Source organism: Artemia sp. Qi Xiang Cuo, chromosome 6, assembly GCF_049724085.1.
Source record: "Artemia sp. Qi Xiang Cuo chromosome 6, ASM4972408v1, whole genome shotgun sequence".
Taxonomy (NCBI): Eukaryota; Metazoa; Arthropoda; class Branchiopoda; order Anostraca; family Artemiidae; genus Artemia; species Artemia sp. Qi Xiang Cuo.
Genome location: NC_142799.1, coordinates 51,221,464 through 51,235,197, shown reverse-complemented (window position 1 = coordinate 51,235,197; position 13,734 = coordinate 51,221,464).

Below are 13,734 nucleotides of genomic sequence, written 5' to 3'. Positions count from 1 at the left end.
AGATAGTAAATTACTTAATAATATGTTACATTTTTGACTAAGAGATGCCGCAGAAGAATTTTTAAGAGAAGAGTAGTGCGGTTTTATAAAAGGTAGAGGATTTGTCGACCAAATTTTCAGTCTTAGGCTAATAATTGAGAAGTGCCTAAGTTTTCAAACACCTTTGGTCCTCAGTTTTATAGATTATGAGCAAGCGTTCGATTCTGTTGATAGAAGAGCTTTAATAAAGGTTTTATCTTTGTATGGTATACCAGACAAATACATTAAAGTGATTAGCGCTATGTGCAAGAACAAAACTGCTGCGGTTAAGGTAGGAAATGAGGTTAGCATCTGATTTTGTATTAAATCAGGAGTTAAGCAGGGTTGTGTTCTATCCCCCTTTGTATGGATTATTTTGATGGACTTTGTTTTAAGGAGCACAGGAAAGGCAATGGGAGACCACGGAATCAAATGGGGAGGAAAAAGTCTCCTGGACTTGGATTATGCTGATGATTTAAGCATCCTAGATGAAAGTGTGAGCAAAATAAATGAAGTTTTAGAGGTTTGGCGAGTTCAGGATGCTAGAATTGGTTTGAAAATTAATGTTAGGAAGACTAAGTCACTAAGGCTAAGAATAAGTGAAGATGAAAAGGCGATGTTGGGTAATGAAAGGATTGATCAGGTGGGCAGCTTCACTTACCTTGGTAGTATTATTGGTAAAGATGGTGGGAGCAGTGAAGATGTTAAATATAGAATAGGCAAGGCTCAGGGTGTTTTTTCACAGTTAAGAAAAGTCTGGAAGAATAGGAAGATAAGTCTGCAAACCAAGATTAGAATATTAGAAGCTACAGTGATGACAGTGGTCAAATATGGCTCTGAAGCATGGACGCTCCGAAAAGCGGATGAAGATTTGCTAGATGTTTTCCAGAGAAATTGCTTATGTATTGTTCTGGGTAGCTGGCTGACTGACCGTATTTCAAACAATAGGCTTTACGAAAAATGTGGTTCAACATTGCTCTCTAGGGCTATAAAGAAAGAAAGGCTGAGGTGGCTAGGGCATGTTGTGCGGATGAAGGATGACAGATTGCCGAAGATTGTTCTTTTTGGTCAACCGTCTAGGGATAAACGGAAAGCAGGACGTCCCCGTCTGGGGTAGGAGGACGTCATAAAGAAAGATTTAAAGGAAATGGGAACTTCGGGGGCGGGTGTAAAAAGGGAGGCTTTGAATAGATTCGGGTGGAGGAGGAGCGTGCGTAGCTGTGTTGGCCTCAGGCAACTTGGTGCTGCGGTGAGTTGTTAGTAGTAGTAGTAGTAGTTTCTTAAATTCTGATTTTTGAGAAAGATTTTTTCATTTTTATTTTGTTCTCCTGTAAAATTAGGAAAAGTGGACTTAAACTATTTTTGCAAAACGCCACAGATATAGGAAAAATATAGTTTCCCATTTTAAGCAACAAGGCAAGTCACTTTTTCAGATGGGAAGCAGTGATGTATCTCTCTTTTTTTCTTCGCCGCTAATGACGCACTGAAACATAAAGTATTGTTTAAGGGTTCATTTGAAACCTAATTTTTATATCTGCCTGCTTTTTGTAAGTAACTAAAGATAATATTAAAATAAAAAGCAAATTTGGGACAAAATCTGCATCTTCATAAGATTTTTCATAAAATTGCACTCAGTCAATTATAATTGTACATCAGCAATTAAGAAGGTGGGGCTGTGGGTCAGTGTGAAGGAAGGGTAGAAATAGTTATCTAATCCCTCTTGATTCCCGGGAATATCTTCGGTGTACGTCTTTATTATTGGTCCTGGGTGTGATAGTGCCCCTTCCGTTGTGACAATCTTTTAACGTGTTGTATAAAAGATTACAATCAAAGGCCTACTGGCACAGAGGTGGGAACGGGGCGTCATGAGCCTCATCGGGAAATCCCCCAGTGCCATCCCCTAAAATCCATAATGCCTTTTTGTTTCTCATGGGGAGAGGCCCCCCATACTGTTTTCCACGGAAAAAATTCCTGTAAAACAGGTTTGTTCGTAGAACTCGCCTTTAAAACCGTGGAAATGATGACCCTGTAAATGATGTTGGTATTCCAATACTTATCCTACTTATTAGTGGTGTAACCGCCATGGGTGCCACCGGGTGGGGACTCTAAAAGTGCCGCCCCTAATGCTGCCCCTAACCACCCCATTAGGGCATAACCGTAAACCCCTAGTTACGCCACTGCTCCTAATTACTATTCAAGAGGCGTGTTTTCTTCTCAGAGATGACAGTCACTGTAGTGTAGAAGCATTGTTTTACGAATGTTAAACTTGAATGTAAAAAAAAAGAATGACCGAAGGAGAGAGTAGTAGCCCGCCTTCAAATTTCAGAGAGCCTTGGGTTAAACAGTTTCTAGTTACAAACTATAAGTAAAGAGCAATCCTTGTCAATAGAAACCGAACTCCAAAAAGGTTTGATTACAACATATTTTGAGATAGCCATTTTGTTCATCATAGTTGAAATGCCCAATAACTGTGCCTTTGAATATAACATGACCCCCCCCCCAGCCCCAGGGGAAAGTTCTTTAAATTATAAAATGTGCCCTTTGTTTTCGCATAGTATTTGTTATTGGGCAAGATGCATACATTTTAGGGTGGGGGGGGACGATTTTTTTGCTGGGGTTTTTCCCACGGGGGAATTTTCCATGGGGAGGGATGTTTCCAGGGGGGTGAACTTGTCAGGGGAAATTATACACTGGGGGAATTTGCAAGAATTCCTATTCAAGATTATTTTTTATATATCTTGCTTTCACTTTTCCGTCTCAGTTTTACGCGTGGAGTTGTTAAGGGTAATTGTCCAGGATAAATTTTTACTGTGATTGAATTGTCTTGAGGATATTTCCCGGGAGGTGGGGCCAGATTTCCTGGGATTGTTTAAAAAACGAGCAGAAATTAAATTAAAAATAACAAGTTTTTTTCAACTGAAAGTAAGGAACAACATTAAAACTTAAAAGGAACAGAAATTATTACGTAAATGAATGAGGTTGCCTCCTCCTCAACACCTCCCTCTGTACGCTAAAGTTTGAAGAGAGTATTAGCCCTCCTTGAAACTTAAGAGAGCCTTGGGTTAAACAGTTCCTAGTTACAAACTATAAGTAAAGAGCAACCCTTGTCAATAGAAACCGAACTCCAAAAAGGTTTGATTACAACATATTTTGAGATAGTCATTTTGTTCATCATAGTTGAAAGGCCCAATAACTGTGTCTTTAAATATAAAATGACCCCCCCCACAGCCCCGGGGGAATAACTTTAAGTTATAAAATTTGCCCATTGTTTACGCATAGTATTTGTTATTGAGAAGCATGCATACATGTTAGTGTGGGGGGACGAATTTCCTGCTGGGGTGTTTTTCCACGGGGGAATTTTCCATGGGTAGGGATGTTTCTAGGGGGGTGAACTTGTCAGGGGAAATTATACACTAGGGGAATTTGCAAGAATTCCTATACAAAATTCTTTTTTATGTCTTGCTTTCTCTTTTCCGTCTCAGTTTTACGCGTGGAGTTGTTAAGGGTTATTGTCCAGGATAAATTTTTACTGTGATTGAATTGTCTTGAGGATATTTCCGGGGAGGTGGGGCCAGATTTTCTGGGATTGTTTAAAAAACGACCAGAAATTAAATTTTTAAAAATATTTTTTTTCAACTGTAAGTAAGGAGCAACATTAAAACTTGAAACGAACAGAAATTAGTACGTACATGAAGGAGGTTGCCTGCTCCTCGACACTTTCTCTGTACGCTAAAGTTTGAATTTTGTCCCAGTTCTTTTAGAACAACTCCTTAAACCCAAGGATCGTTTAATTAGAACAATAAGAAGCTTTTTTAAAAGTACTAAAAAACTTTAGCGTAAAGAGTGAGGTGTTAAGGAGGAGGCAACCCCCTTCTTATACGTAATAGTTTCTTTTCGTTTCTAATTTTTAATGTTGCTCCTTACTTTCAGTTAAATTTTTTTTTATTATTATTTAATTTGTACACTAAATCGTAGACAGCGCAATATTGCTGCCTGAGTAAAGAGCACTGTGGGTACAGTGTATCATTATTTTTTTTCTTTTCACCAGGGCACTTCGTATGTAAGGAGTTGTTATAAAAACTTTGGAAGGAGCTCATTGGACTTGAAATGAAAGGTTCTAGTGCCCTTTTTAAGAGTCAGAAGTGATTGGAGGGCAACTAACCCCCATCCCACAACCGTCAGTTCTCCAAACACATCCAAACAAAATTTTGAGATCACCATTCTGTTCAGCATTCTTGAAAGGTCCAGTAACTATGTCTCTTGGGATGTCACCCCCCTCCCCCACAGCCCTCGGGACAAGGGCTGCAAGTTATGGAATTCGTCCATTGTTTACATATAGTATTTCTTACTGAGAAAATTGTGCATGTTCGATATTTAGTGTCCAAAAAGACGAAGGGCATTCAGGTGAAACTTTCAGAGAATATTGAGGTGAGTGCTGAATTAAATCAAAACACGTTATTAGCATACAGGTTGTCAAAAGGGCGTGACTAAGGAATGACTGAGTCTATTAATTGGAAGTTCCAGGAGATATTAAACGCTACTGCTACTACTGCTACTACTATTACCACTACAACTGCTGCTTCTGTGACGAGTACTACCCTAGCTAAGGGTATTGAAGTGAAAATTTGAGGAAATGATGAGGGGGAAGTTTAATTAAATTAAAACATGCTACGTGACACAGGTTTTGACACAGATTGTCAAACGGACGTATCAGCAATATCGTTGGAACGGCTTACCGTATCAAGCTGAAACTTCCAGGCCATTATGAGGGGGAAGGGGGGTTGTTCAACTGGCTAAAAGACAACGTGTGCATACTACTACTGTTATAGTTTAAATAATGTTGGTACTACTGTTACTACTCCTACTAATACACCACTACCACTGCTACTACTGCTCCTATTGCTACCACTGCTACTATGATACTAGTGCTGTTAAGACTAAGTGTATGAAGATTTGAGTGAATATAGAGAAGAGATTTGAGCTAAATCGAAACACACTATGTGTGTGTAGATTGTTGAAAGGGCGTATCTCAGGAATTGATTGCTGTATTAAGTTGGAACTTCCAGGGAATGCATGAAGGGGAAGATCAATTGACAGAAAGGCAATATGTGCCTGCTACTACTAATACTACTACCACCATTACTACTACGGCTACAGCTGCTTCAACTACTGCTCCTATTGCAACTACTACTAACGCTAAGGGTAGATGAAAATTTCAGGAAAAGTTGAGGGAGAAGTTCAACTAAAACGCCCTATTGATATGCAGGTTATCAAAAGGGCTTATCGGCAATATCATGGTAATGGTTAATTGTACTAAGTTGAAGCTAATACCGCTGCTAGTCTTACAATTAGTACTACCAGTACTCCTACTACTACTACCGTGATTACTATTATAACCGTGGCTAACTGTATGAAGGTGAAATTTTCAGGAATATTGAGGGGGAAGGTGAACTGAATCACAGCATACCGTCTGCATGCAGGTTGTCAAAAGGGCGTATCACCAATATCTTAGGAACGACCTGGTGCATGAAGTAGAAACTTACATGACTTATAGTGGGGGGTGTTGGACTAACCAAGAGGCAATATTTGCATCCTACTACTACTTGCTACTAATGCTACTACTGCAACTACTATCACTAGTGGTACTGCAGCTAAAGGTATTAAGGTGAAAATTTTGGGGAATGTTGAAATAAATCAAAACCCACTATGCGCATGCAGATTGTTAAGAGGACGCATCAGCAATGCCTCTAGAACGGTTTATGGTGTTAGGTTGAAACTTTCAGTGTGTGTTGACGGGCATGTTGAAAAAAAACCAAAGGTGCTATGCGTGTACAACTACTAATGCCACTGATACTACTACAACTATGGCTACTTCTGAAGCTAAGGATATTGGTGAAGCTTTCAAGGAATGCTTTGGTGGATATTCAGCTAAGTAAAAACGAACTATTAGCATGTAGACTGTCAAAAGGGTGTAACAGCAATATCTCAGGAACGGCTTACATTATTAAGTTGGAACTTCCAGGGTATGCTGTGGTGGATTTTGCACTAACCAAAAGGCACTATTTGTATACTACTAATTCTGTAACTACGATTGATAAAACAAAATTTAACAATGCTATGTGTGTTCAGAGTTTCAAAAGGATGTATGTTATTAAAAACTTTTGAATTTTTTTTTCCAAAATATAAACAGTAAGCCAACCTATGGATTCTTGTAGAACAAAACCGAAAAGATTTAGAACATTCTTTTTTTTTTAAAACTTAAAAAACTTTCCACGAAATAAGTTTCTCAAAGAAAAGTAAAGAGCTACATTAAACCAAAGATGAGCCGAAATAACGTCAAATAATTTTCCAAACGTGAAACTGCCAAAAATTAACCGCCTAATAATAGCCTAAATGGAACATAAAACGATTAGAGATTACAATAAATAACCAAATCTAGCTCAAAACGAGCAGAAACTAAGATGAGTGGGTTTGACGCCCCATTCTTCTGAAGGCCAGGACATAATTTGAGCTTCATTGATTACATATTTGCACTAAATTAGTGATGTAATGCCAAAAATGTATAATAGACCATTATAATGATTTCCGAGCAATGTCAGACAGTCTCGGTTTGTTAGATATAAAAATTAAGTAACATTTCTTGTTGGCGAGGAAAACGGTGAGTAATAGGAGTTAATTTGCATTTTCGGGCTGGACTCAGTGTTTCCACTTCTCTCGATTTTTCGGGAGATCTACCGAAATTCTAATCCATCTCTCGGCAAAAAAGAAGATACCGAATCTTCCGAAAATCTCCAGAAAACTTATTTCCCAGAACATTTTACTTTGTGGTCATTCCTTGTTTTTTCACCTAGCCGTTGTCTGTGGTCTTTTAGAGATTTTCCTAACGTCCTCAGACAGTTGAGGCAGCGTGATTTGAATTTTGTATGAACATCGCCCATTATCTATTCCACAGTGGTTGCATTGATTTTCTGTTTTTGATCGTTTAAAAACCTTCACGTTTAAAGTAAAACACCTGTTCTTGCCATTTTTGAACGTAGCTTCAAAAAGACTGTTCGGCTTACTAACAGTAGAAAGAATACACAGTATCGACAAAGGCTATACTCTCCGTTATAAAAAAGTAAATTTAAAACCACACAATATTCCTATCCGCCTTCGCACATGCGCGATTTTGATGTACACATTACGGTATGCCTGTGGAAAAACCTGTTTTTTGGTGTCTTAAATTCACGACTCTATTAGCCATTTAGATTAGATTAGTGATTTGCCATTTAGATTAGATATAATACGATTGTTCTCTGGGTGTTTGATCGCGACCAATGCTCTATTAAATTCGAAAAAGCGTATTTGTTTAATCTTGCCATATATACAGAGAATATTGAACAGGGAGTCGCAATTAATTTGATCGCTCAAACTGTCTATCAGTAGAACATTCTCGAAAGACAGACGCTGGTATGGTATCATGCTAGGAGCGCTAAATGTGACAGATACTGCATGTTCTTCTTTATTTTCTAAAGCTTCTTTTATGAGAATATAGGTTTTAGCTGTTATAGCAGGTGTCTGGAATACCAGATTGCCACCGTAAGTAAAATTGATTCTGATACTAAATAAAACAATGATATCTGGCTTCGGTGCTTTGATGTATGTAATCATACGTCGTATTTTTTCTTCTCAAACAAGCCTAAATGATTCGTCCTGAAACATCATTCTTTTTGGCTGCTACTTAATGAAATGGTAGCTGGAAGATGTGCAATTACTTCAGACACAGGGACTTGTAATTTTTTTCTTTTATTTCTCTGGAAGCTCAACTTTAGTGAATAAGTTTTGTCTTTCAACTTTATTTTTTTGTTGTTCAGGAGGGCAACTGCCTGTAAAGCGCTATCTTCCGATTGAACACAAACAAATGCTGTTTTACTGGCACAATTTTTCGAAATTGCTCGCATTGTGATTGGAGGCTGTATTTTAGCTTCAATGAATAGATTTTGTATGTCTATAAAAGTGAAGCTAGGTGGGAAACGTTGTATAACCAAATCTTGACAAACCTCAGGAACTATGTCAATATCGAAGCATTTGATGTATTTGGGATTCGAAAAGGATTTATACTCGGAGAACCTACCTTTATTCATAAGAAGGGAATAAGTGCTTAGATTTTTAACATCGATCCTTTTTCCAAAAAGAAATTTTTGATTGAGGCTCTTGCAAACAGAAGCTACACATTCAGATCCTCTTAGCTCTATTAATGCACGATGAATATCCAAAAAACATATTTGTTTGACGATTCCATAGATACTGAGTAAATTGAATAAGTATTCACAATTCATTCGGTCACTAATATTTTCTATTAGAATGATATTTTGTAAATCCAAATCTTCATAATCATGGACATCAGTAGGAAACTCATCAGGAAAACAAAGTGTTTGATCCCTGTCATCACTGAGATGTGCATTATCTTCCAAGAGCTTTCTTGCTAATTGCATATCTTCCTCAGTTTTAAAAGTCAACTGCCCATAGTTTAAATACTGAAGGTATCTGCAAAAAAATAATATAGCCTCTGGCTTTGGTGCTCCAGCGAGGTAAAGTATTTTCTCTATTTGTTCTTTGCTAATGAAATTCTGTTGCAAATTTGCGAAGTATATGGTTTTGCTCCTATTTATTATTTTTTCTGCGCCATCTGTTCCATATTCACCCTCTTCAGAACTTAGGAACACACATCCTCTTACTTTATTTCTTAACCGTTCAAAAGTATCTTCAGCAACCTGCTTCGTTTTAAATGCTATTAAAGCACTAGGATATCCTCTTGTTGGAGTAATTTTGATGGTTTCAATGTTTTCACAGTCGTCAATATTGAATAAGTCACAATGCTGAATAAAATCTTCACTTATTGGCTGATTTTTCTTTTCCTCTTTTTCTTCTTTTTCTCCAGTAAAAATGATGCCGTCAAAAATACATTGTTGGCATCTAAATTCTAAAACTATAGTCTTTGGTTTTTTTAATTGAAATGTTAGAGTATCTTGGTTATTCATTTGAATATTACGGCTCAGAGGCTTCTTTTGTGTAAATTGAAAATAGTGAAACGTCAATGCAATCTAAAAAGAAATGGTCTTCGTTTTCTTGTTTTTATTTTTTGTACAAGGATAAAGAGTTAATTCTCATGAAATAATATATAAAAAAATGTCTACCTTCGTAATCTTTTTATTTTATAATTGTCTAGTTTAACTTAAAAATATTAGTTATATAAATATGAAATTAAATCTTACATCATAATTATGAGCTCATACTGAGGAAACGTTTATGACATCATTTACGACAACGCAGTGCAATTGCTAAGACTCTCGTAGTCGTAAGCTTTGGAGTTAGAACTAATTTAGCAATAAATTCACAGATGGATCTTGGTATGTACATTTTAAAGACGTGATTTTAAATTTTTGCTAACTATGGTCAAGTGTTCGTTCTTTAGTTGCATCTGACACTGCAAGGATGATGACACTGATCTACAAAAACAAACGATTTCTCTGTCACAAAATCAGAATCATAGATTCTAAAAGTGGAAATCCACTTGCCTAGGCACCTCTTTTCCAGTGTAGAAATTTGTTGGTGACAGCTTCAAAATTCTTAGGGAAGAATTCGATGAGATTCCAAAAAGTGAATTTTTAAAACACGTTGCATTCCTTAGCTACACAAGAATACGGAAGAACATCCCTTGTTTCGTGATAATTTTCTTCCTTTTGGTTTCCAAGAAAATTGCATATAAATCTTTGAAGGACTACCAGGCTGCTCTCTCAGGAGGATTTGGTCTTCTGAATATTCATCAGCCATTAATGACCGGCCTGGTAGTCCTCCACAAATCCCTTCTTTTTTTAGCATCAATAAATTCGGGGAATTTGACTTTAAGTCCAATATTTCATCAGAAATTTATCCATAGCTTTAAAGAAATTTTTCCTTTAACTTAATTTTCAGTGGAAATAATTTTGAATTCACTCTAGGGATATTATCCTGGCCATTGGTAAAATGTTCACGTTTATTTATGATTTACTAACATAGTGAAACTTTTTATCTCTGCTGTATAACTACAAATTACTGCGATAACTTTATAGTCTTGTATGTCTTTGGAGTATATTGCACTCTGAAAGTTAAAACTTTAGCATGTTCTTTAGACAGATTTAAATTCCAAACCAGGTCATTAAGTCTTCTTGATTGGAAAAATATGGTTCTGATGAACAAACTACTGGTTTAATATGGTTGATCTTTTTTATTGTTATCCGAATCTAAATCAGGAATGTATTTTCAATGGTCATTTAGCTGTTTAATGCAGCGTGGTCGAACGTGTTCAATCGTAATTAACCAAATCATAACAATAAATTGTCTGGGATAATGTGAGTTTTTTAGTCACTTGACAGTTTTTGAACATTAAATAAAAAATCTTGAATATAATATGATATTGCCCTTACAAACTTCTAAGATAAATCGACTTTTTATATTTTTTCTTGAAGAATACTAGTAAATGTTATTTTATATTTAAATTTCAGGTACTATCAGTCTAGTTAGTTAAAATTGTGAGTTCTAGAGGAAGTTCAAATTTGTCTAACTGCGCTTAAACAATTATTGTAAGCAGCTTAAACTTGTGAAATATCTTGTGTTTTCGAAGCTTTATTCAAAAATGTACACACACAAAAAAAGAATTGTAATTAATTGCTATTGCTTTTAATAGATGACTCAATCCAATCTCCTCTATTTGTTTGACAATTGCTTTCGATCTGTCCTGTATGGTGGTTATGTTCATTATATTCACTTTTGCAGAAAAACTTAAGTGCATATCATTGCTATTATAAATCTAATCTCGTTCTCATCCCATTGGAATGTTCATACAAACTCTACTATGATGTTTACTCCTCTTGCTTTCACTTTACTCTCTAGGCTGTTAATGTAATATAGTTTTAAATCATGCATTTTTGTAATATTGAAGTGTAGAAGTGATATCCTACAGATATTTTTTTTTTAAACTGGGATTTTAATCAAAGTCCTTCCGATATTTATATGGTGTTCTACGATTAGCACTCCTTCCAGATGTTAAAAAGTGGTTCAAGCGTTTCATGTCTATTATAATGAATTTCTATGTTATTTTGTGAAGAGTATGAAAAAACAACATGATCATCATCACCTTTCTTTCCTCGATGTCTTCTTTCGAACCTTTTTCTTGATTGACGCTGTGTTCGTGAATTTTCTTGCAATGATGTTGGTACCTATTCTGTCTTGAGCCTACTTGCATAATTATTCCTATCTTCTATTGCTTAAGATATTTTTTTGTGACGCGTGGAGAGGTGTATGAAATGCCAAACATAATGTTCTGATCATAATATTTAATTGTTTGAAGCAGATTTCTTATTGGACAAATATTGTTCCTAGGGGAATCCCCTCTGCCCTTAAATTTCAAATTGAAAATATTTTTAAATCAAGGGGAGAGCTTTAATCTCCCTATCAACCTTAATGGCTGTTTAGTTGAAACTCCCTTTCCAAATAAATGGAGAGTAATCTCCACTCCATTTTAATCTTTAATACCTTTCACGAAATGTTTTCAAACGTATCCCTAATAACACGCTTTTGAGGAATCAGACACCCTTTCTCCCAGCCATAATGTTTACTACCTTTACCCGTCACATTCCGTAGCCCCATTATTTCGCGTCCAAATATGCGATGCTGTATAACTTACTACAGTAGCAATTTCTTATTATTCCTCAACTTGGTTAGACAGGGAAGAAATCATTTTATTCCTTTCCCTTGTAGTTAACTAAAGTTAGCATCATTCCTTAATAAAACGTAGAAAGTGGGGACTGAACTAGATTGAGGCTTTGTCAACAAAACAGACCTGTAGTTCATTATAAATTGAAGGATTGCCAATCCCTAGTGGTTTATCACTATTGTGATTTTTTTTTTCGCCTATAGGTTTTGTTTTGCCTAGTGATTTTTATTGATATTTCAAATTTTAGTGACGTTTCTTCAGATGTGAGTCATACTAGGCCCCTTCTTTTGCACTGAGATGTTACATCTAAGATCTCACATCTTTCTGCGAAGATTTCCTTTCTTTTAACTCATCTTTGTTCTAAGATCTTAAAGCTCACTGATGTTAGCAAAAAGTGGGAAAGGCGCCATATAGAACATTGATGAAAGAATTTTGATGATATACTCATCATTGCTCTTAGACCGTTGATTCGAGCAGAATGATTTAAGACATTTGCAAAAGAACTCTATAAGATGTAAGATCTTAGTGCTAATATTTCACTTTTAAGTGTTCTTTGTCAAAAGATGTAAGATCTTAGCACAAAAATGAGTAAAAGTACGGCCTTTTTGTTTTTAACTTGTTGGCAAAGCTGCAATACTAGTACGTGTATTCAACCGTTACTCTTTCGTGTTTTTTGGTCGAACTTTTTTACATCATTTCAATCTTTCACTCAAATGACAGGAAAAATCTTTGTTTTTTCCGATTTCCCGCTAAAATCTCTCTTTTATACCCCTTTTATAGAATAATGATAGTAAAAGATCCAACGGAAAAATTTCCAATTAAATAACTCTAGTAAAAATACACAACTGTTCGTCGGTATTTTTTTCTCTTACCTCTGCCTTGCCCTAGTCGCCTTTCCGGTTTATTATATAAGAGCGAGAAGACTAACTATCAAGTGGAGAATCCTATTATCAGCCATCTTATCAGCTTACATAAATGTAAAAAATCAAAAAAAAATTTAAAAGCTAGTGCAAAAGCAAGCACCAGAACATAACTTTTGTAATGTCTGATTTATTACTCTCAAAGTTGATAAAAATTTTGCAAAAAGTTTAGCTCCAGCCAGAAACATACCTAACACTTTATTCTGAATATAGCCCATGCTGCCACAACGACAGAAAAGGGTAAATTGGGAAAATACGGTTTTAGCCACATTGGCCTCTAACAAATAACAGTTTGACAGCTGATATTAACAGGGATTCTATTAGTCTAACACAAACAAATAAAACAATTTTCTTAGTGACTTTAGAAGGGCCTAAAGGCTCTTCTCGGCAAAAATACCCTGCACCAGCCTATAGCTGAACCTTTTCTTTGTTTATGGGTATGCTTCGGATGTCTTTTACAGAAGGACAATGTTAAGGCTAATAGCCAAACACATCTTCTGGAATGGCTCTCTTTCTAAGAGCTCTTCAAACTACTATATATATAACATGAGTAACATTTACAATCGATAGGATTATTAAAAAGTCGCCAGAAGGATTTGACATTTTAAATTCAATATTGTAGGTTAGGTGGCATACAGTCCAAAGAGGCAGGACGAGCTAAAACGATATCAGGATTTTATTAAGTAGATAACCATAAGTTGCTGCAGACCGCAAGTACGCGATGGATTTTCCTAAAATATTTAGTTAAACCAATTTTGGAGCAGTAAAACCCACTGCTTTTGTCCTTCGGAAGACTCTAGAGAAGATGACCCACCTGGAGATCGAGGATCAAAAGAAGCGGCTTCAAAAGTAGATACCTTCTTGTAAGAATAAGAATTAGTTTGTGCTTTCTTTCGTTTGTCCTAGAAAGGGTCGATATTCTGAATAAACAGTTTCAGGTAGTTAAAACACATATCCACAGGCTTTTGAGAGTTTGCGGTGTTCTTACTTGTCGCTACTTAAGAATTTTATTCAACAAGAAAACTAATTCGCTCTCGAGATCCATTCAAAGACAGAATAGCC